The sequence below is a fragment of the Macaca thibetana genome, chromosome 3 (genome assembly GCF_024542745.1).
Source record: "Macaca thibetana thibetana isolate TM-01 chromosome 3, ASM2454274v1, whole genome shotgun sequence".
In the NCBI taxonomy this organism is placed as follows: Eukaryota; Metazoa; Chordata; class Mammalia; order Primates; family Cercopithecidae; genus Macaca; species Macaca thibetana.
Genome location: NC_065580.1, coordinates 147,321,002 through 147,342,880, shown reverse-complemented (window position 1 = coordinate 147,342,880; position 21,879 = coordinate 147,321,002). Strand labels below are relative to the sequence as shown.

General features: G+C 50.6%; 3 protein-coding genes across 19 annotated transcripts in view; 2 read left to right on the top strand and 1 right to left on the bottom strand.

Annotated features, from left to right (window-relative positions):
• The window catches only part of NUDT1 (nudix hydrolase 1), a 1,171,653-nt gene that overhangs the window by 322,002 nt on the left and 827,772 nt on the right, over positions 1–21,879 (bottom strand). The window lies entirely within an intron of this gene.
• Positions 1–21,879, top strand: part of PSMG3 (proteasome assembly chaperone 3) — a 585,180-nt gene that overhangs the window by 192,775 nt on the left and 370,526 nt on the right. The gene's annotated exons all lie outside the window — the stretch shown is intronic.
• MAD1L1 (mitotic arrest deficient 1 like 1) overlaps positions 1–21,879 on the top strand; it is a 423,851-nt gene that overhangs the window by 298,702 nt on the left and 103,270 nt on the right. The gene's annotated exons all lie outside the window — the stretch shown is intronic.

The window sequence follows — 21,879 nt, the reverse complement described above, 5'->3', positions numbered from 1 at the left end:
CTGCAGGTGCAGAGGTTGTGTGGCGGTCGCTTTTCCCCTTCCTGCAGCCCAGCACCGAGGCGGATGTATCAGGAGTGATTGTCCTCTGTGATCCTTTGTGGGGAGGGTCTTAGGTGGGGGCTTCCCTCCCTCTTCATGCCCCACCCCATAAGCCAAGCTTGCCCTGAGTCTGGGCGCACCCTGCCAGCAGGTAGGGGCTTGGTGGCTGGCTCTTGGGTGGTCCGCCCTCCTGGAGTAGCACGGTGGGGATGGAGGACAACAGCCAGAAGGGGAGGCCTGTCTTGCCAGATCGAGAGGTGAGCTGATGGCATTCGGGGGCTCCTTTCCAGCTCCCCACCCACACCAGGGCTGCTCCTGGTCTCCACTGTGGCTGTGAGGGCCTGAGCCCCCATGTCACCAGCCCCGCTTCTGGTTCAGCCGTGGCTCCCTCTCCCTGCTGCATTCTGCAGGTGTTATGGGCAAGTTTTAGAGCTGAGCATGCAGACTTGGAGCCTTGTTTATTGGTGGCACTGCACCCTGGGAGAGGATTTGGGAAGAGGCCATCCGTTCCCTGCTGTCACAGGCCGGTGCCTTGGCTGTGTGCCCATTCGCTCTTCTGTTTGTTCACCTGTCATCTGGGTCCCTGGGCCTCTTGGGTTCGCTCGTCTGTTCCTTACCTGTCGTCTGGGTCTCTGGGCCTCTCGGGTTCGCTCGTCTATTTCTTACCTGTCGTCTGGGTCCCTGGGCCTCTAGGGTTCGCTCGTCTGTTCCTTAACTGTCGTCTGGGTCTCTGCTCAGTCTTGGGTTCGCTCGTCTGTTCCTTACCTGTCGTCTGGGTCCCTGGGCCTCTCGGGTTCGCTCGTCTGTTCGTTCCCCTGTTATCTGGGTCTCTGCTCAGTCTCGGGTTAGCTCGTCTGTTCCTTACCGTCGTCTGGGTCTCTGGGCCTCTTGGCCTCTCGGGTTCGCTTGTCTGTTCCTTACCGTCATCTTGGTCTCTGTGTGTCTCGGGTTCGCTCGTCTGTTCGTTCCCCTGTCGTCTGGGTCTCTGTGCGTCTGGGGTTCGCTCATCTGTTCCTTACCTGTCGTCTGGGTCTCTGGGCCTCTCGGGTTCACTCGTCTGTTCCTTACCTGTCATCTGGGTCTCTGTGCGTCTCGGGTTCGCTTGTCTGTTCCTTACCTGTCGTCTGGGTCTCTGTGTGTCTCGGGTTCGCTTGTCTGTTCCTTACCTGTTGTCTGGGTCTCTGGTTCGCTCGTCTGTTCCTTACCTGTCGTCTGGGTCTCTGTGCGTCTCGGGTTCGCTTGTCTGTTCCTTACCTGTCGTCTGGGTCTCTGTGCGTCTCGGGTTCGCTCGTCAGTTGGTTCCCCTATTGTCTGGGTCTGTGTGCGTCTCAGGTTCACTTGTCTGTTCGTTTACCTGTTGTCTGGGTCTCTGTGCATCTCGGGCACGCAGGTGGTCAGCATCTGGCTGTGACAGGTGTCCCGGGCCTTGGCTGATAGGGAGCAGGGGGTGTAGAGAGGCATGTCCAAGCTGACTGTGGAGAGTCAGGACCAGCATGGTCTGGAAGCAGGAAGGGGAGGATGAGCAGAGGCCTGGGATAGGTGGGGCTACGCCATATCGCACCACAAGGAGGTGAGGATGGATCAGGTGTCCAGGCCCCCGTGGCTGATGGTGAGGATGGATCAGGTGTCCGGGCCCCCGTGGCTGATGGTGTGGCTGATGGTGAGGATGGATCAGGTGTCCGGGCCCCCGTGGCTGATGGTGAGGATGGATCAGGCGTCCGGGCCCCCGTAGCTGATGGTGAGGATGGATCAGGCGTCCAGGCCCCAGTGGCTGATGGTGAGGATGAATCAGGCGTCCGGGCCTCCATGGCTGATGGTGAGGATGCATCAGGCGTCCGGGCCCCCGTGGCTGATGGTGAGGATGGATCAGGCGTCCGGGCCCCAGTGGCTGATGGTGAGGATGCATCAGGCGTCCGGGCCCCCGTGGCTGATGGTGAGGATGGATCAGGTGTCCGGGCCCCAGTAACTGATGCAACTCGTGTCTGTGCCCCCAAAAATCACAGTGATGGTAGAGGCTTCTGTTTCATGTAAGGTCTAATCCCACAGAGGGAGAGGATACAGAGGCAGACTTTTGGAATCTGGAATGGGCGGGTGAGCGGTGAGAGGACTGAGTAGACTCGGGGAACCAGAATCTAAGTCAACGGCGGGTGGAGCTGAGAACCTGCCTGAATTACACCTCAAAACTCCAATGCGGCCCAGGAACTGACTGCAAGTGACATTAGGGGAGGAATGCCGCTGACTGAAATACAGTAGATCTGAAGACTTGAATGCTGAATTATGAGACAGGTCCTCAGGATCATCTGTCCGTCTGTGTGCCCTGGGCAGTTGGCCTCTCCCCAGGAAAGATGAAAACTCCAAAACAAGCCAGCAGTTTATTCTTGGAGCAGTGATCCTTAAAGTGCAGTCCCCAGGCTGGCCACAGCCTCCCCGGGAGCCTCTTAGAAATGTGGATTCTCGGGGGAGGTTCCAAGATGGCCGAATAGGAACAACTCCAGTCTACAGCTCCCAGCGTGAGCAACGCAGAAGACGTTGATTTCTGCATTTCCAACTGAGCTTTGAAAAGAGTAGTGGTTCTCCCAGCACAGAGTTTGAGATCTGAGAACAGCAGACTGCCTCCTCAAGTGGATCCCTGACCCCTGAGTAGCCTAACTGGAAGGCACCTCCCAGTTGGGGCCGACTGACACCTCATATGTCCGGCTGTCCTTCTGAGACGAAGCTTCCGGAGGAAGGATCAGGCAGCAACATTTGCTGTTCTGCAGTTTTTGCGGTTCTGCAGCCTCCACTGGTGATACCCGGGCAAACAGGGTCTGGAGCAGACCTCCAGCAAACTCTAACAGACCCGCAGCTGAGGGTCCTGACTGTTAGAAGGAAAACTAACAAACAGAAAGGACATCCACACCAAAACCCCATCTGTACATCACCATTATCAAAGACCAAAGGTGGATAAACCACAAAGATGGGGAGAAACCAGAGAAAAAAGCTGAAAATTCTAAAAATCAGAATGACTCTTCTCCTCTAAAGGAACGCAACTCCTTGCCAGCAACAGAACAAAGCTGGATGGAGAATGACTTTGACGACTTGAGAGAAGAAGGCTTCATAAGATCGGTAATAACAGACTTCTCCGAGCTAAAGGAGGATGTTTGAACCCATTGCAAAGAAGCCAAAAACCTTGAGAAAAGATTGGATGAATGGCTAACTAGAATAAACAGCATAGAGAAGACCTTAAATGACCTGATGCAGCTGAAAACCATGACACGAGAACTATGTGATGCGTGCCCAAGCTTCAGTAGCTGATTCGATCAACTGGAAGAAACAGTATCAGTGATTGAAGATCAAATGAAAGAAATGAAGTGAGAAGAGAAGTCTAGAGAAAAAAGAGTAAAAAGAAAACTAAGTCTCCAAGAAATATGGCACTATGTGAAAAGACCAAATCTACGTCTGATTGGTGTACCTGAAAGTGACAGGGTGAATGGAACCAAGTTGGAAAACACTCTTCAGGATATTATTCCAGGAGAACTTCCCCAACCTAGCAAGGCAGGCCAACATTCAAATTCAGGAAATACAGACAACGCCACAAAGATACTCCTCAAGAAGAGCAACTCCAAGACACATAATTGTCAGATTCAGCAAAGTTGAAATGAAGGAAAAAATATTAAGGGCAGCCAGAGAGAAGGGTCCGGTTACCCACAAAGGGAAGCCCATCAGACTAACAGCGGATCTCTTGGCAGAAGCTCTACAAGCCAGAAGAGAGTGGGGACCGATATTCAACATTCTTAAAGAAGAGAATTTTCAACCCAGAATTTCATATCCAGCCAAACTAAGCTTCCTAAGTGAAGGAAAAATAAAATCCTTTACAGACAAGCAAATGCTGAGAGATTTTGTCACCACCAGGCTTGCCTTACAAGAGCTCCTGAAGGAAGCACTAAACATGGAAAGGAACAACTGGTACCAGCCACTGCAAAAACATACCAAATTGTAAAGACCATCAATGCTAGGAAGAAAGCACATCAACTAACGCGCAAAATAACCAGCTAACATCATAATGACAGGATCAAATTCACACTTAACTATTAACCTTAAACATAAATGGGCTAAATGCTCCAATTAAAAGACACAGACTGGCAAATTGGATAAAGAGTCAAGACCCATCAGTTTGCTGTATTCAGGAGACCCATCTCACATGCAAAAACACACATAGGCTCAAAATAAAGGGATGGAGGAAGATCTACCAAGCAAATGGACAAGAAAAAAAAAAAGCAGGGGTTGCAATTCTAGTCTCTGATAAAATAGACTTTAAACCAACAAAGATCAGAAGAGACAAAGAAGGCCATTACATAATGGTAAAGGGATCAATTCAACAAGAAGAGCTAATTGTCCTAAATACATATGCACCCAATACAGGAGCACCCGGATTCATAAAGCAACTCCTTAGAGACCTACAAAGAGACTTAAACTCCACAACAATAGTAATAGGAGATTTTAACACCCCACTATCAGCATTAGATGGATCAACAAGACAGAAGATTAACAAGGATATCCAGAACTTGAACTCAGCTCTGCACCAAGCGAACCTAATAGACGTCTATAGAACTCTCCACCCCAATGAACAGAATATACATTCTTCTCAGCACCACATCGCACTTATTCTGAAATTGACCACATAGTTGGAAGTAAAGCACTCCTCAGCAAATGTAAAAGAACAGAAATTTTAACAAACTGTCTCTCAGACCACAGGGCGATCAAACTAGAACTCAGGATTAAGAAACTCACTCGAAACCACTCAACTACATGAAAACTGAACAACCTGCTCCTGAATGACTACTGGGTACATAATGAAATGAAGGCAGAAATAAAGATGTTCTTTGAAACCAATGAAAACAAAGACACAACGTACCACAATCTCTGGGACACATTTAAAGCAGTGTGTAGAGGGAAATTTATAGCACTAAATGCCCACAAGAGAAAGCAGGAAAGATCTAAAATTGACACCCTAACATCACAATTAAAAGAACTAGAGAAGCAAGAGCAAACACATTCAAAAGCTAGCAGAAGGCAAGAAATATCTAAGATCAGAGCAGAATTGAAGGAGATAGAGACAGAAAAGACACTTCAAAAAATCAATGAATCCAGGAGCTGGTTTTTTGAAAAGATAACAAAATTGATAGACTGCTAGCAAGACGAATAAAGAAGAAAAGAGAGAAGAATCAAATAGATGCAATAAAAAATGATAAAAGAGTTATCACCACTGACCCCACAGAGATAGAAACTACCATCAGAGAATTCTATAAACCCCTCTACGCAAATAAACTAGAAAATCTAGAAGAAATGGATAAATTCGTGGACACACACACCCTCCCAAGACTAAACCAGGAAAAAGTTGAATCATTGAATAGACCAATAACAGGCTCTGAAATTGAGGCAATAATTAAGAGCCTACCAACCAAAAAAAGTCCGAGACTAGATGGATTCACAGCCGAATTCTACCAGAAGTACAAGGAAGTGCTGGTACCATTCCTTCTGAAACTATTCCAATCAATAGAAAAAGAGGGAATCCTCCCTAACTCATTTTATGAGGCCAGCATCATCCTGATACCAAAGCCTGGCAGAGACACAACAAAAAAAGAGAATTTTAGACCAATGTCCTTGATGAACATTGATGCAAAAATCCTCTGTAAAATACTGGCAAACCGAATCCAGCAGCACATCCAAAACTTGTGCACCATGATCGAGTGGGCTTCATCCCTGGGATGCAAGGCTGGTTCAACATACGCAAATCAATAAATGTAATCCATCATATAGACAACCGAAGACAAAAACCACATGATCATCTGAATAGATGCAGAAAAAGCCTTCTTCCAAAATTCAACAGCCCTTCATGCTAAAAACTTTCAATAAGTTAGGTATTGATGGGATGTATCTCAAAATAATAAGAGCTCTTTATGACAGACCCACAGCCAATATCATACTGAATGGGCAAGAACTGGAAGCATTCCCTTTGAAAACTGGCACAAGACAGGGATGCTCTTTCTCACCACTCCTATTCAGCATAGTGTTGGAAGTTCTGGCCAGGGCAATCAGGCAGGAGAAAGAAATCAAGGGTATTCAGTTAGGAAAAGAGGAAGTCAAATTGTCCCTGTTTGCAGATGACATGATTGTATGTTTAGAAAACCCCATTATCTCAGCCCAAAATCACCTTAAGCTGATAAGCAACTTCAGCAAAGTCTCAGGATACAAAATCAGTGTGCAAAAATCACAACCATTCCTATACACCAATAACACACAGAGAGCCAAATCATGAGTGAACTCCCATTCACAATTGCTTCAAAGAGAGTAAAATACCTAGGAATCCAACTTACAAGGAATGTGAAGGACCTCTTCAAGGAGAACTACAAACCACTGCTCAACGAAATAAAAGAGGACACAAACAAATGGAAGAGCATTCCATGCTCATGGATAGGAAGAATCAATATCGTGAAAATGGCCATACTGCCCAAGGTAATTTATCAGTTCAATGCCATTCCCATCAACCTACCAATGACTTTCTTCACAGAATTGGAAAAAACTACTTCAAAGTTCATATGGAACCAAAAAAGAGCCCACGTTGCCAAGGCATTCCTAAGCCAAAAGAACAAAGCTGGAGGCCTCATGCTACCTAACTCCAAACTATACTACAAGGATACAGTAACCAAAACAGCATGGTACTGGTACCAAAACAGAGATATAGACCAATGGAACAGAACAGAACTCTCAGAAATAATACCACACATCTACAACGATCTGATCTTTGACAAACCTGACAAAAACAAGAAATGGGGAAAGGATTTCCTATTTAATAATTGGTGCTGGGAAAACTGGCTAGCCATATGTAGAAAGCTGAAACTGGATCCCTTCCTTACACCTTATATAAAAATTAATTCAAGAAGGATTAAAGACTTAAATGTCAGACCTAAAACCATAAAAACCCTAGAAGAAAACCTAGGCAATATCATTTAGGACATAGACATGGGCAAGGACTTCATGTCCAAAAGCGGCAGCAACAAAAGCCAAAATCAAGAAGTGAGATCTAATTATAAAGAGCTTCTGCACAGCAAAAGAAACTGTCATCAGAGTGAACAGGCAGCCTACAGAATGGGAGAAAATTTTTTCAATCTACCCATCTGAAAAAGGGTTAATATCCAGAATCTACAAAGAACTTCAACAAATTTACCAGAAAAAAATCAACCCCATCAAAAAGTGGGCGAAGGATATAAACAGACACTTCTCAACAGAAGACGTTTATGCAGCAAACAGACACATGAAAAAATGCTCATCATCACTGGCCAACAGAAATGCAAATCAAAACCACAATGAGATACCGTCTCACACCAGTTAAAATGGCAATCATTAAAAAGTCAGGAATCAACAGGTGCTGGAGAGGGTGTGGAGAAATAGGAACACTTTTCCACTGTTGGTGGGACTGTAAACAAGTTCAACCATTGTGGAAGACAGTGTGGCAATTCCTGAAGGATCTAGAAGTAGAAATATCATTTGACCCAGCCATCCCATTACTAGGTGTATACCCAAAGGATTATAAATCATGCTGCTATAAAGACACATGCACATGTATGTCTATTGCGGCACTATTCACAATAGCAAAGACTTGGAGTCAACCCAAATCTCCATCAGTGACAGACTGGATTAAGAAAATGTGGCACATACACACTGTGGAATACTATGCAGCCATAAAAAAGGATGAGTTCATGTCCTTTGTAGGGACATGGATGAAGCTGGAAACCGTAATTCTGAGCAAACTATCACAAGGACAGAAAACCAAATACCGCATGTTTGCTCAACCAGAGGCCTGGGGGTGGCCGGCAGTCTGTGCTAGGCAGCCCTGCAGACCACGCAGATGTTCAGTGAGTTTGTGGATTGCTGCTCTGGAGAAGGCAGGCGAGGTCCCAGGACAGGCCCGAGTCAGGACAACAGGCCTGAACTGAGCCCGGACCACACGCCCCTGCCACGTGCCCTGCAGAACGTGGGCAGCAGGTGTGACCCTGTAGGCCATGGTGGAAAGACCTCCCTGTGGATCTAAGTGGCCCAGAAAGACCTGGCATTGGCAGTTCCCCAGCTCAACGGCGCCCATGGATCGCTCCCTGGGCAAAACCATGGCAGGTGGCTGCACACTCCTCCCTGGAGCATCCCTGGGCCCCTAGTGCCCTCCCCTCGTGAGGAGCGGATACCCAGGGATTGTCAGACGGCCCAAAGGAAAGGACAGGAAATGAGCGGGGGAAACAGAGCAAAGCGAACTGCAGAGAAGCACAGCGTCCGCGGGGAGGGAACCCACTGTCCCAGCTAAGGAAACCTCCAACCACTGTCTCCTGGATCTCCTCAGAGAGAAGGTGGGGCTTTGGCAACCAAACGACAGGGCAGCTTAACACACGCCAAGAGAAAGCAGTGAATAGTGGGAAGGTAAAAATAGGGAACGGTGACTGGAAGTCTAAGTAGAAGATTTGTAGGATAACATTGAGAAAGTCTGTCTGAAAGCAAAGACAATGAGATGGAAAATAGGAGAAGAAAGGTAAGAACATTAGAGGCACAGCCCACCATCTGAACAACAGGAGCGCGGAAGGAGGGAACAGGGAAAAACAGCAGATGATACGGAAGTGCCTCAACGCCGTCTCCCTGAAGGAAGAACACAGCTCCCTGCCTCCCGGGAGAGGCTCAGACCGGGCTGTCTGTGGACGGAGATAGACCCACACAGTGTATGGCAACGTGAAGACTCAGGACACAGGACGAAAGGAAGACCCTGAGAACTTCAGAGAAGAAACACGGAGGTCGCTTGTCGAAGGATCCAGGATCAGTCATCTAGCACTTCCAAGGAGCAGCACCTCCGAGTTTCCAGCACAGTGACCTGGATCTCAGGATCTTGTAGCCCCCCAGCCCCCATCAGGTCTGAAGGAAGAAGTACATGCATCTGCAGGATTCAAGGTCTTAAAAACTTGACTGCTCCACACGCTGTCTCAGTAAGCTGGCAGAGGATGTGCTCCTGAGGGATGAGGGAGTAAACCAGGAAAGAGCGTGGCTATGGCAAGCAGAGCAGACCACAGGGGCTTCCGCCGTGGGAGCAGAGGAGGAAGCCCTCAGGCCTGGGGAGCAGCCGGCAGGGGCTGGAACGGGCCAGAAGTTCTGGGATATAGAGCAGAGAAGGAAGCCCCCAGGGCTGGGGAGCCTCCAGCGAGGGCTAGAACCCACCAGAGGTTCCGGGAAAGAACCTGGTGCATTGGGTGTCGCGATGTGGACCGGAGCTTTCCACACGTGTGTGCCAGGCATGGGCTTCCATGGACGTTGGTGCCTGGGTCCCTGTGTCGCTCTTTGGCAGCCTTCTTCCCTGCATGCCACAGACATTTCTCAGGTTTAGGTTTGCCACCCCACAAAAAGACTGGGAAGCACCTGCGTAGACAGCCGGCAAAGAGGGACGACCGACGAGCGCCTAGAAAGCTGAGCGCGTGGGAAGCAGGGTGATCGCTGGCTCCGGGGGCAGCAGAGTTGCGCGAGAAGCAGCAGTGTCCGTGTGCTCCGAGCTGACCCTGAGCAGCTTCACACAGTCGTAAGGGAGCTGAGACCTGATCTCATATCTTACAGCCCTAAGCCTCATATTAAGAAAGGGGACAGGGGCCGGGTGCAGTGGCTCACGCCTATAATCCCAGCACTTTGGGAGGCTGAGGCGGGCAGATCATGAGGTCAGGAGATCGAGACCATCCTGGCTAACACGGTGAAACTCCGTCTCTATTAAAAATACAAAAAAAATTAGCCGGGCGTGGTGGCGGACGCCTGCAGTCCCAGCTACTCAGGAGGCTGAGGCAGGAGAATGGCGTAAACCCGGGAGGCGGAGCTTGCAGTGAGCCAAGATCGTGCCACTGCACTCCAGCCTGGGCGACAGAGCAAGACTGTCTCAAAAAAAAAAAAAAAAAAGGGGGGGGGACATGGAGGAGGGGGACATGGAGGAGGGAGACACGTGCTGCAGGGCAGGAGGGAGGGCAAGCTGAAGCCTCACTGTCTCTTGGGAAGTCAGCAGGACGCCCGAGTTCTTAAGTCCGGAAGGAGCCACAGAACGTGTGTTCCAGAGAAATGTAGTTAATACCGACATGATTGGCTGAGAGGTGAACACGGTGGTCTCTGGAGAGAATGGAAGGAAACGAGAAGTGTGGAGACCGCTGTTTCCTGATACACCCCACAGAATTCCTGGGCTCTTAACTCATGTGCGTGTAAATCTAAAATTAAAAAGAGAAAAGTCCAGGTCACACCACTTGCTGCCAGAGAGGGCCGTCCCCTCCCCGTTCTCCAGATGAGGAGCAGGGTGTACCCGCAGCATCAGCAGACCCTTGACTTGACATGGACCCCATGGCGCGCCCTCGCTCCTGTGACCGTGGGTGGGGTGAGGAGTTGGGGGTGTTCCCGCTGCATCCACAGACCCTTGACATGGACCCCACGATGCACCTTCGCTCCTGTGACCATGGGTGGGTGAGGAGTTGGGGGTGTTCCTGCAGCATCAGCAGACCCTTGATATGGGCTCTACGACGTGCCCTCGCTCCTGTGACCATGGGTGAGGTGAGGAGTTGGGGGTGTTCCCACAGTGTCAGCAAACCCTTGACATGGGCCCCACGATGCACCCTTGCTCCTGTGACCGTGGGTGGGCTGCCTGCACAGTCCGTGCAAGGGGTGGGATGGCAGGTCTGATCCTGAGACAGAGACGGATGCTCCTCCCCTGCCTGGCTGGCCCTGAGCATGGGATAGGGGTGGGTCTCCTGGGTCAGGAGAGACCGGGGTAAGTTGTGAGGGCTTCAGGCCAACTGGTCTGCAGATGGCAGGCCTCTCACTGGCTAAGGGAGAGCTGGGTGGCCTAAGACAGCGCCTAGTGACCCACCAGGGAGCCAGTCCCAGGGGAGTCCCCTCACACCCTGATCACCCGGCATCTCAGGGTTCGGCAGATGTCTCTTCCTGCTCTGGGGAATCAGGGCCCCCAGGAAACAAGGTGAGGGGACGTGACGGTGGGACGAGGCAAGGAGGCGCGTGACAGTGGGGTAGACAAGGGGACGCAGCAGTGAGGTGGGGCGAGCAGACTTGGTGGGGGGATGTGGCGGGGGGGACAGGGTGAGGGGATGTGGTGGTGGGATGGGGTGAGCGGACATGGCGGGGGGATGGGGCGAGGGGACGTGGCAGGGGGACAGGGCGAGGGGGTGTGGCGGTGGGGTAGACGAGGGAATGTAGCAGTAGCAGTCAGGCGGGGCGAGCGGGCGTGGTGGGGGGAACAGGACAAGGGGACATGGTGGGGGGATGGGGTGAGCGGACATGGCAGTGAGGCTGCAGGGTCAAGAGCTCCCTTTCATGTTTGCCACGGCTTCCCCAAGGGCTGTCTCTGGTGTGGGCCTCAGACCTCTGGCCAGAGAGGACACAGAAACACACACAGAGGCCCCTGCCCTCGGGGATCTGAGTCACTGCTCAGAAGGGCAGGCAGGAAAACCCTTGTGGTTTTCCTGGTTTTTCTGACAAGGCAGTCACTAAACAACTCTTGCCATCGGCACAGGCCCTTGACTGATAGGAGCCCCAAACTCCGGCCTCCCGTGCTGGCTCTGGCTCCTCACTCAGCCCCGCTGCCGCGTCCAGGCTGGGCCAGGAAGATTGTTAATTGCAGCTTAATTAGATAACGCATTAATATTAAAATAATCTAATCTTATCAGAGCAGCACGTTGAAGGTGATCAAATTTGTCACTGCCTGTGTGGGCACAGCTGATCCTAGAGGTGTCTCTGGGGAGGCAGGAGGCAGGGGAGGGACGGGGAGAATGGAGGAGCGAGGAAGAGGGAGAAGAGATACCAGGGAGGAGAAGGGAGGAGGTAGAAGAAGAGAGGGGAGGCCCGGGAGGGGAAGATGGTTGGCCACCGAGTTCTTCCGCCTGGAGCCCACCTGCTCTGCCCCAGGGAGGAGGGTACCCTCGGGGTGAGGCCTGGTTTGGTGTCCCTGCCTGGGCTGAGGACGGGAGCAGTGACTCTGCCTTTCTGTTTCGTCCTGTGCTCTGCTTCTCTGTGTATCGGCGCGTGTCCTCTGCAGTCTCAGGACTCACACTGGTCCTGCTTGGCTGGCGCTGACCCCAGAGGTGGCCTCCTGTGCACTGCTTCTCTCTGTATCGGCGCGTGTCCTCTGCAGTCTCAGGACTCACACTGGTCCTGCTTGGCTGGCGCTGACCCCAGAGGTGGCCTCGGTAAGGTGCCCTAATGGCCGCTCCATGGACCACCAGGACAGGCACTGTGGGGAGCTGCCCATTGGCCTGGCAGTGCCGAGCCAGCTGTGCCCTCCCGTGGCCAGAAATCAGTGCCCAGCTGTCACGTGGCGCAGGCCTGTGTTTACGTCACGCCCCCACCCCGTGCTCCCTGGGCAGGGCCACCACCTGCCCACGCCTCTGTTTGCTCAGTACAAACACCGTGCGATGCCGACAGCCAAGCGGTTCAAATGGGATGGGGGTGCAGGGGCTTCAACCCTGTTTGGCGATTAGTGGGAGTTGGAGAAGAAGGGCTGGCGTCTGAGGTGCAGGACCATGCCTGTGTAGCCCAGTCCTGTGCCAAGCCGAGATCCTCTGGCTGGGTCCTGCCATGTAGGGACCGGCGGGTCGTGGGGAGCAGCATCAGGCATGGCTGGAGTTCCATCCTGGGCTCCTCTAGGGACCGGCGGGTTGTGGGGAGCAGCATCAGGCGTGGCAGGTGTTCTGTCGTGGGCTCCCCTAGGGACCAGGGTGTTCCATCGTGAGCTCCCCTAGGGACCGGGGTGTTCCATCATGGGCTCCTCTAGGGACCGGCAGGTTGTGGGGAGCAGCATCAGGCATGGCAGGTGTTCTGTCACAGACTCCGCCTGTCGCACTGGAGACAGAGAAGTGATGTGATGGTGGCCAAGGACTCAGGCACGAGCTGGTGGCTCTCCACTGCCTGGAGAAGTCGCTGCCCCCATGTGCTGCTTGGTGCTGCCCATGTTTTAGTTGGATTGTTAGTATTGAGTTTGAGGTGAATCCAAGTCTAATACACAACTGATAAATACCTTCTCACCGCCCATGACCAGTCTTTTCATTTTCTGACAGTGTGTTCCTCACAGCAAATGCTTTTCATTTGGGTACATACTAATGATCAATGTTTCTTTTATAGGGGTCAGATCCAGGAACTCTGCATAACTCCAGGCCAAAAATATTTTTTCATGTTTTCTACTAAAAGGTTTTAAGTTCACATTTAAATCTGCGACCCACTTTGAGTTAGTTTTTGCCCATGGTATGAGCTTGAGGTCAAGGTACTTTCTTTTTTGTTTTCATGTGGATGTCCAATTGTGCCATTATTATTGAACTGACTGTCCCGCCACCGTCGAATTATGTCTGCACCTTTGTCCACAACCAGTTGGCCATGCGTCATGGGGGTCTGTTTCTATACCTTCTCTTCTGTTCCCTTGATCTAAGCGTCTGTCCCTTTACTGTTAATAACACCCCACTGTATTGATTACTGTAGCTTCCTAGTAAGTCTTGAAATCAGCAGCGCAATCCCCCTCTTTATGCACAAGATTTAGATTCAGCTTGTCTTTACCTACAAACCGCCTGCTCGGATTTTTGTAGGAATTACTAAATCCGCCAGTCAGTCTGGGGAGCATCTGCATCGTGGTTGCAGTGAGTCTCCGTACATGAACACGGTGTGTCCCTCCATTTATTTACATTCTTCTTGATTTTCTTTCATCCGCGTTTTGTGATTTTCACCATACCCACCCACCCCCTTTTTGTTAGAAATACACATGGTTTTGTTGGTTTTATTGTTAGTGTTTGGAGCTATGCCATTGTTTGCAGGCTTGTTTTATGGTTCCCTTTTTGTTTTATTGTTCCACTTGTTCCATGCGTGTGTGTAGAAGTATGACGGATGTTTGTGCCAGCTTCACAACCCATGACCTTGCTAAACTCACTTCTTAGATCTGGGTTAGTTGCTGTTTTGTTTTTGTTTTCTAATCCTTTGCAGCCATAGCATCTGTGAATAGGGACAGTTCTGCTTGTTTTGTTAAGATCTCATTTGTCTTCTATTTCATTTTCTTGCAGTATTGCGCCGTCTAGGACCTTAGGACGGTGCTGAGGAGGAGATGGGGGAACAGACATCCTGGCGTTTCTCCTCACCTCGGGGGGAGAGCAGTCCGTCCTCCTCCATGAAGCGTGCTACTAATTGCAGTTTATTTGTGGTTTTTCCTTATCAAGCTGAAAACGCTCTTTCTATTCTCAGTTTGCCGAGAGTGTTTATCATGTAGGATGTTGGCGTCTGTCAGATGCTTTTCCTGCATCAATTGATGGGATCATATGTTTTTTCTCCCTTAGACCGTTAGTGCAGTTGACAGTGTGTCATCGTGATTTTTTGGGGAAGTTTCCAACGTCGAACCAACTCTGCATTCCTCAAATAAGCCCCCCTCGGTTATGGCATTGTATTTTTACATCTTGCTGACATCGTCAGTAGTCTTCGCGTCTGCGTTCATATTTGTCAGTCTCTTTCCTGTACTGCCCTTGTTTGGTTGTGGTACAGATGTAAGGAGTGAAGTGAATGGGAAAGTGTCCCCCTTTTATGTCCTGGAGGAGATGATGTGGAATTGGTGTTACTTTTTCTGTAAATGTTTTGTAGAACTTGCAGGTGGAACCATCTGGGCCTAGGGATTGTGGCTGTGGCAGGTTGGAATCGTTACCGGAGTAGTGAGTTCTCTCATCTCAGCTGAATTTTGGTAGACTATAGGTTTTGGGGGTTTTTTGTTGTGAGGACCTGGTGCATTATTTCTAAGTGGTCAAATGTATGAGCAGTGAATTATCTGTGCTCTCGCCTCCCTGAATTTATCGTGCCTGCTGGGTTCGTAGCAGTCCCCACTCCTTCCTTCCTGATACTGGTAGTTTAGGTGGTTTGTTTTTGTTTGTTTGTTTGTTTTTTGTCTGTTAGCCTTGCTGGAGATTTATAAATTTCACCGATCTCTTTAGAGACCTAGCTTTTGGTTTCATTGATATTTTGCTGTTGTTCTCTTTTCGATTTTATTGATTTTTGTTTTGTATTTCCTTCCTTCTGCCTGCTTTAGTTTTAATTTGCTCTCCTTTTTTTTCTAGCTTCTTCAAGTGGAAGATGAGATTGCATACTTGAGATCTTCTCTGTTTTCTACTGTAAGCGTTTCATGTTAGAAATTGTCATCTGAGTGCTGCATTAGCTGCCTTCCACACATTTTGATATGTTGTATATTTATGTATGCTCAGTTCAAAATATTTTCAAATTTCCATTAAGATGTACCCCAGTTGGAACATGGCCTCCAAAGTCCACGTGTGGGAAACTTCATCCCGGCCTGATGGTGTTGGGAGGTGGGGCCTCACGGAAGGCACTTAGGTCACGTGGGCTCCACCTTCGTGAATGGATTCGTGCCATTATAAAAGGGGCTTCCGTTAGTTGACTCTGTATCTGCCCTTCTGCCTTGTACCATGTGATGACGCCTCAGGAATGCCTTTGCCAGAAGCTGGTTCCTTGATCTCGGACTTGCCAGCCACGAGAACTGTGAGCCTGTAAACTTCAGGTCGTTGTAAATTAGTCTCAGGTATTCCGTAATGATGCCGCAGATAGACCCAGATGCCTGCTGTGATCTGTACATATTTAGAAGGATGCTTTTTAATTTCAAAGTGTCTTTCCCTGATTTTCTGGGTAATTTCTGTTCCTGATTTAATTTCATTATGTTGAGGGAACCTATTTTCTCCGATTCACTTTCTTTCTAATTTAAAGTTTATTTGGTAGCTGATAATTTGATAGCAACCTTAAAACTTTCCATGTGCACCTGATAGGTATGTGTATTCTGCTGATTAATAGATGTATTTTGGCCATTTATAGTTAATGTAATTTTTTAGGCATTTGGATTTAGGTCCATTTCATGATAGTTTTCTGTTTGTCCTCCCTTTTTTAATTCCCATTTTCTCTTTCCTACCTATTTCAGATTATTTGGCCTTTTTTAGTAGTCCATTTTGATGTGTCTATGTCTTTATTATATCTATTTGTATACTTTTAAAGTGATTTTTCTGTGGATTGCAATGTGCAAGCTTAACATTTCACAGTGCACTTATAATTAATATTTTATCACTTCAGGTGGAAACGCCAGGATCTCACCACGATGTAGGCTTCTCACTGCCTCCCTTTATGTTGTAGTAGTCACATGTATTTACTCTGTAAATGTTGAAAACCCCACCAAGAAATATTACAATTCTTGCTCTTAACTGTCATGCCTATTTTAAAAAACATAAGAGGCAAAAAGTAGTGTATGGTTTTGCCTGGATTAAAAATATGCTCTTCCTTCTTTCCTGACGTTCTCAGGTTCCCCTGGGATCATTTCCGGATTGGCAGGACTTCCTTCAGGACTTCCTTAGAGTAGGTTCTCTTAGCGTTCACTTGCCCAGCAGTGTCCTCACCCCACCTCATTACTGAAGGATATCATTGCTGGATACGGGGTTCTGGGAGAATGGTTCTCGTCTCCCAGCACTGTAAAAATCAACAGTTTCCCTGTCTGCTGGCCTCTGTGGTTTCTGATAAGCGATCTGCAGTCACTCAGAAAATCTCTCCTTTCCCCTCCGTGTAGACAAGAGGCTTTCAGACACTCCAAGCGTGATGACGTTTTATCGTAAAGGATGGGAAGGAATCCATGTGCACACATGTCTGCTGGGTTCCAGCGTGTGTAGGTGTGATGCCCGCCACCCTGCCGCGAGAGGGACTCACGCGGTGGTGTACTTTCTGCACCGAGCTTAGTGGTACGGCATCATCTCTGAGATACTGTGACACGTTAAGTCTGTGTTTTCCAATCACTTACTTCTTGGAGCGTCTTTAAAGTCTCCCTCGATAATTCCAACATCTCCGTCATCCTGGGCTTGGCGCCTGTTGGTCGTGTTTTTCCTGGCAGGTTTGTGTTTTCCCAGTTCTTTTCATGCTGCTTAATTTTAGATTGCATTCTGGATGCTTTGAATATCCTGAGATTCTAGGTCTTTCTTAAGTTCTGTGGAGAATGTAAATTTCTGTTGGTTTCAGCATTTCCTGATGGCAGTTCCATTTCAAGGTCTCTGCCGAGTTTCCCAGGCCATCGAACCTTGTGCCCTCCACAGCCCTGGCTGGGTCCTGGCATGGTCTAGCTCACAGTCCAACTCTCACACCCATGGAGTGCTGATTAGGGTCAGAGCCTCATGCCCAGCTTAGACAGCACCTTCCAGAGCCCCTCTGAGCACCCCGCACTTCCCAGGTGACCCAGGGGTCCCTTCACTGCCCTCTGGCCACAGAGCCAGGCAAGGCTTGCCCACTGTGCTGTGCAGTCAGTCCCACGGCCACAGCCACCTTCACGGCCAACGCCAGCCACAATCCACAGAGGAACAGGGCAGGAGGTGTTCCACGCACCCTGTCCGGAGGGACGGGCCCACTCTAGGGCTCTAGGCATCTGTCCAGTTGTGGCTGTGCCTCCGCAGGATTCCCCAGGAGCCAGGGCAGAAGAGTGCGGGATTGCCCAGGTGCCAGGGCGGAAGAGTGCAAGATTCCCTGGGTGCCAGGGCAGAAGAGCGCAGGGTTCCCCGGGTGCCAGGACGGAAGAGCGCGCGGTTCCCTGGGTGCCAGGACGGAAGAGCGCAGGGTTCCCTGGGTGCCAGGACGGAAGAGCGTGGGATTCCCTGGGTGCCAGGACGGGAGAGTGCGGGGTTGCCCGGGTGCCAGGACGGGAGAGTGCGGGGTTGCCTGGGTGCCAGGGCGGAAGAGCGTGGGATTCCCTGGGTGCCAGGATGGGAGAGCGTGGGGTTGCCCGGGTGCCAGGGCAGACGAGGATGGAGACAGACAGAATTTCCCCCACTGCTTCTCAGGCTTCTCTTGACAAGCTGTGTGCATCTCATGCCCATTCCCAGGTTTTAGGGGTCCCCAAGTCCAAACTGGGTAGCACCCAGGGCAAACACCCAACCAGTGACAGAAATCTCCAGCAAGCTTCAACCGCAGACTGCAGAACTCACACAGTATGAAACAGATTGTCTCATTAATCCATTAAATAACTGAATCCACAATCAGAAAGCTTCCAAAAAAACGATGTCTCCAGGCCCAGATGGTTTTCTGGTGCATTCTACCAAAGACTTAAAGAAAACTTAGCACCAGTTCACCAAAACTCTCCCAGAAAACAGGAGGGAGCACTTTCCGACTCACTCCGCGAAGCAAGCACTTACCCCAACTTCAAAACCGGTGACGAAACTGAAGAAAACCGCCGCGCTCATTTCTGTTTTCTGAGAGTGCAAGGCTGGGTTGGTGTTGAGCGTCAGCTGGTGCAATCCATCACGCCTACGCGCCAAAAGGAAAAATTACGTGGCCAAACCAACGGATGCACAAATGTATTCAACGAGACCCAACACGCGTTCGTGGGGAAACTCAGCAAACCAGGAGAAGCCGAGAACCCCCAAGCTTGCCGAAGAGCATCTGCAGGAACCGTGCAGCTCACCGCAGACCTGGCGGGTGAGGGACTGGGAGACGGCGCGTCAGGCAGAGGCCTTCCCTCTCACCGCCTTGGTCCATGTCCCGGAGCCCCAGATGGGCAGCAGGGTGAGGAGGTCGAAGGCCCACGGACTGGACAGGCAGGACCGACCCTTTTCCTCTTCACAGGTGGCGTGATTGTGTCGAAAATCACAAGATAAAAACGAGTCGAGTGAGTTCACCAGGGATTTCTGTGTGTGACTCTTGTATCCTGCAACCTTGCTGAGCTCACTTTATGGGAAATATGTACGTGTGTCTGTGTAGTTCTGTAACTATTACACAATAGCAGTGCACATGTGGAAACTGAAATTAAAAACGTGCCATTTCTGTTCACCCTCCTGAAGATGAAATCCATAGGCATCACTAAGACCACAGCACGCTGACAACGGCAAGCTGCTGAGGTGAGGCGTGGGAGGTCTGCGTGAATGAAAACTGCCTTCGTGGCTCACGGGATGCAGTGCAGTGAAGGCGCGGCGCCGCCAGGTCCACCTCACATCTCTTGCAGCTGGAAGCAGGGCACTCACCGCTGGGCTGGCGGTGCTAGCGGTTCTGGGTTCAGACCTCAGCCCACCCGCAGCCTGTGGCTCACCAGGTCTGTAGCCGGCTACTGGCTGCACTCCCTCCACGGTCAGAGCTGCCTCAGGCAGAGACAGGGCTGATCGGTTTCTTCATCTTTCCCAGAACCCGAACCCCTCATCTCCTCTCTTATCTGTTAATTCCATTGCTTTTAAACTTAGAAAGTACTTTAGTGATTTGATAAATAATTCTATTTTCTTCTGGGCTCTTTGAGCTTATTTTTATATTTAAAGATTTAATCTACTTGAAACTTATTTTGGTGAATGGTATAAGGTCAGGATCTAAATTGATCTTTTTTCCAGATCATGAAACAGTTGCCCTAGGGCCATTTATCACAGAACCCTTTCTTCCCCGTTGTTTTATGCCTTTGTCTTTATTAAAACTTACGCAAAATCGGGTCTGTGTTCAGATCTTTTGTTCCTTTTTATTTCAATTATCCTTTTTTTTCCTTAAAGGTTTTTCTTACCTGTTTATTATTCTAAGTTAATTTTAGAATTACTTTGTCACAGCCAGGCACAGTGGCTCATGCCTATAATCCCAGCACTGAGGCTGAGGCGGGTGGATCACCTGAGGTCGGGAGTTCAAGACCAGCCTGGCCAACATGGTGAAACCCTGTCTCTACTAAAAACACAAAACGCCGGGCATGGCGGGACGGTGTCTGTAGTCCCAGCTACAGGGGCTATAGATGCTGAGGCAGGAGAATTGCTTGAACCCAGCGGGTGGAGGTTGCAGTAAGCCAAGATTGCACCACTGCACTCCAGCCTGGGCAACAGAGCGAGACCCTGTCTCCAAAAAGAAAAAAAAGAATTACTCTGTCATGTTCAAGAAAAAGGCATCAAGGTTTTATTTTTTACTGAAATGATGCCAGAGTTATAGGTTAATCTAGTAGAAGAATTTTCGGCTTTCCAGCGTCTGTGTCTGAGCAGAGAAGGGCGTCTCAGGCTGCCTCCCTCACTGAGACCATCTCCCAGACATGCAGCGTGCTGGGATTCCCTTTGCAGGCTCCAGTGTGCCACCTGGGCTGCCTTCTGCTGGGCGGGGGTCCTAAGTCCCCACTGTTGGCTCCAGGCCACCTCTCCACCCTCTTCCCACCTCCCCGCCCTCTCTTTGGGTTGCCTGTTGCGTCATCTCCAGGGCTCAGAGCCGAGCTTCACAGGAGGAACAGGGAATGTGAGTCTGCACCCTTTTCTGTCCGGACTGGATATCCCATGAGTCTTTTATTCAGTCAATGAAGATTAGGGTTTTTCCTGTCAGTTGTTAAATGGATACACAGTGTCCGTGCGACGTTACGGGGTGCGGGCGACACAGTGCCCGTGCGTCCTTGTGGGGTGCGGGCAACACAGTGCTCGTGGGACATTACGGGGTGCGGGCGACACAGTGCCCGTGCGTTCTTGTGGGGTGCAGGCGACACAGTGCTCGTGGGACGTTACGGGGTGCGAGCGACACAGTTCCGCGCGTCGTTATCCTATCTCCTAACGCTGCTGCAGCCCTGCTGTGTGCCCTCCTGGGGACCTCCGTGTCACTGGTGCTCTATAAGCATTGGGTGGGCCAGAGGAGAAGTGTGAGTAAGGCTGACTCTGCCCTCCCACTCTGGGCACTTTGCAACTTCAGCTCCCTCACCAGAGTCATCTGCAGTTTCTTTTTGTGGATCGAAGTTAAATTTCAGTTCCAAAGCAGAGTTGTTCCTGAGCTGGTGGAGGAGTGGCTGCCACACACCGTCAGCTGTCCTGGACTCGGGCCGTGAGCCACTCCAGGGTCCCAGCTCTGTAGCAGCAGCCGTGTGACCTCAGGCTCAACTCTCTCAGCTCTGACATGTGGCACCCTCCAATCATGGTCATTGTGGAGGGTATGTTTGTAGCATAGGCACCGCTGGCCCGTGACGTGTGCTCAGCGTGATGGGATTGGCGATGATGGGGGCTGTGGCCTGAGCCCATTGGCCTGGGCCTGTGCAGGAGCCCATTTGGTAGAAGCTGAGCCAGGCTCGTGGGTAGAGAAACAAAAGTGGCTCCCAATGAGCCTGTTCCCCAGTGAGGTCCTCCCTTTGTGTGGTAGGTCCCCAGCGAGGACTGCAGGCTTGACTTTACAGTTCTGCCTTCTAGGCCAGGCAGGACCCCCTGCACCAGGTCACGGAGAGAAGGCGGAGGGAGACCTTGCAGGCCGCAGGTGTTCCTGGCTCCAACACACTGTGTGGGCATCTGAGGCCAGGGCAGCCGTGTTGGACGGCCTGGGAGCCTGAGGTCAGAAGGCTTGGATGGAAGTCCGGCTCCACACCGTAACAGCTGGGGGTCTGGGTGGGCCCTTTTCTCTCTGCATCTCAGCTTCCCCATCTGAGAAACGGGACCACCGGCCCAGGTCCTCGGGCAGTGTGAGCATCTGTCCCCGCACCGAAGGTGAGCGTAACAGGCGGACAATCTCTGCAGACTCTGAATGATGGGAGGAGGTCCCTGTCCTTACTGGGGAGAGGCCAGATCACGGCAGCCTGGGCCTGAGGGAACTGCCCTGCTGGCGAGAGCCTCCAGAGCCTGGGGTGACCCAGAGACAGGACAGGTGTTGGAAGGATCAGCGTCCCTGCCCTGCCACGTGCTCTCACCCTGTGCGCTCAAGAGGCGCCCTGTAGAGAGGGGAGGGAGGGGAGGGGTTGCTGGAGCCAGGAGTAGCCACAGCACCATTCACCCTGGGGCCAGGAGCTGTGGTCTCCTTAGATGGGCCCAAGTGCAGTCCAGGAGGGGC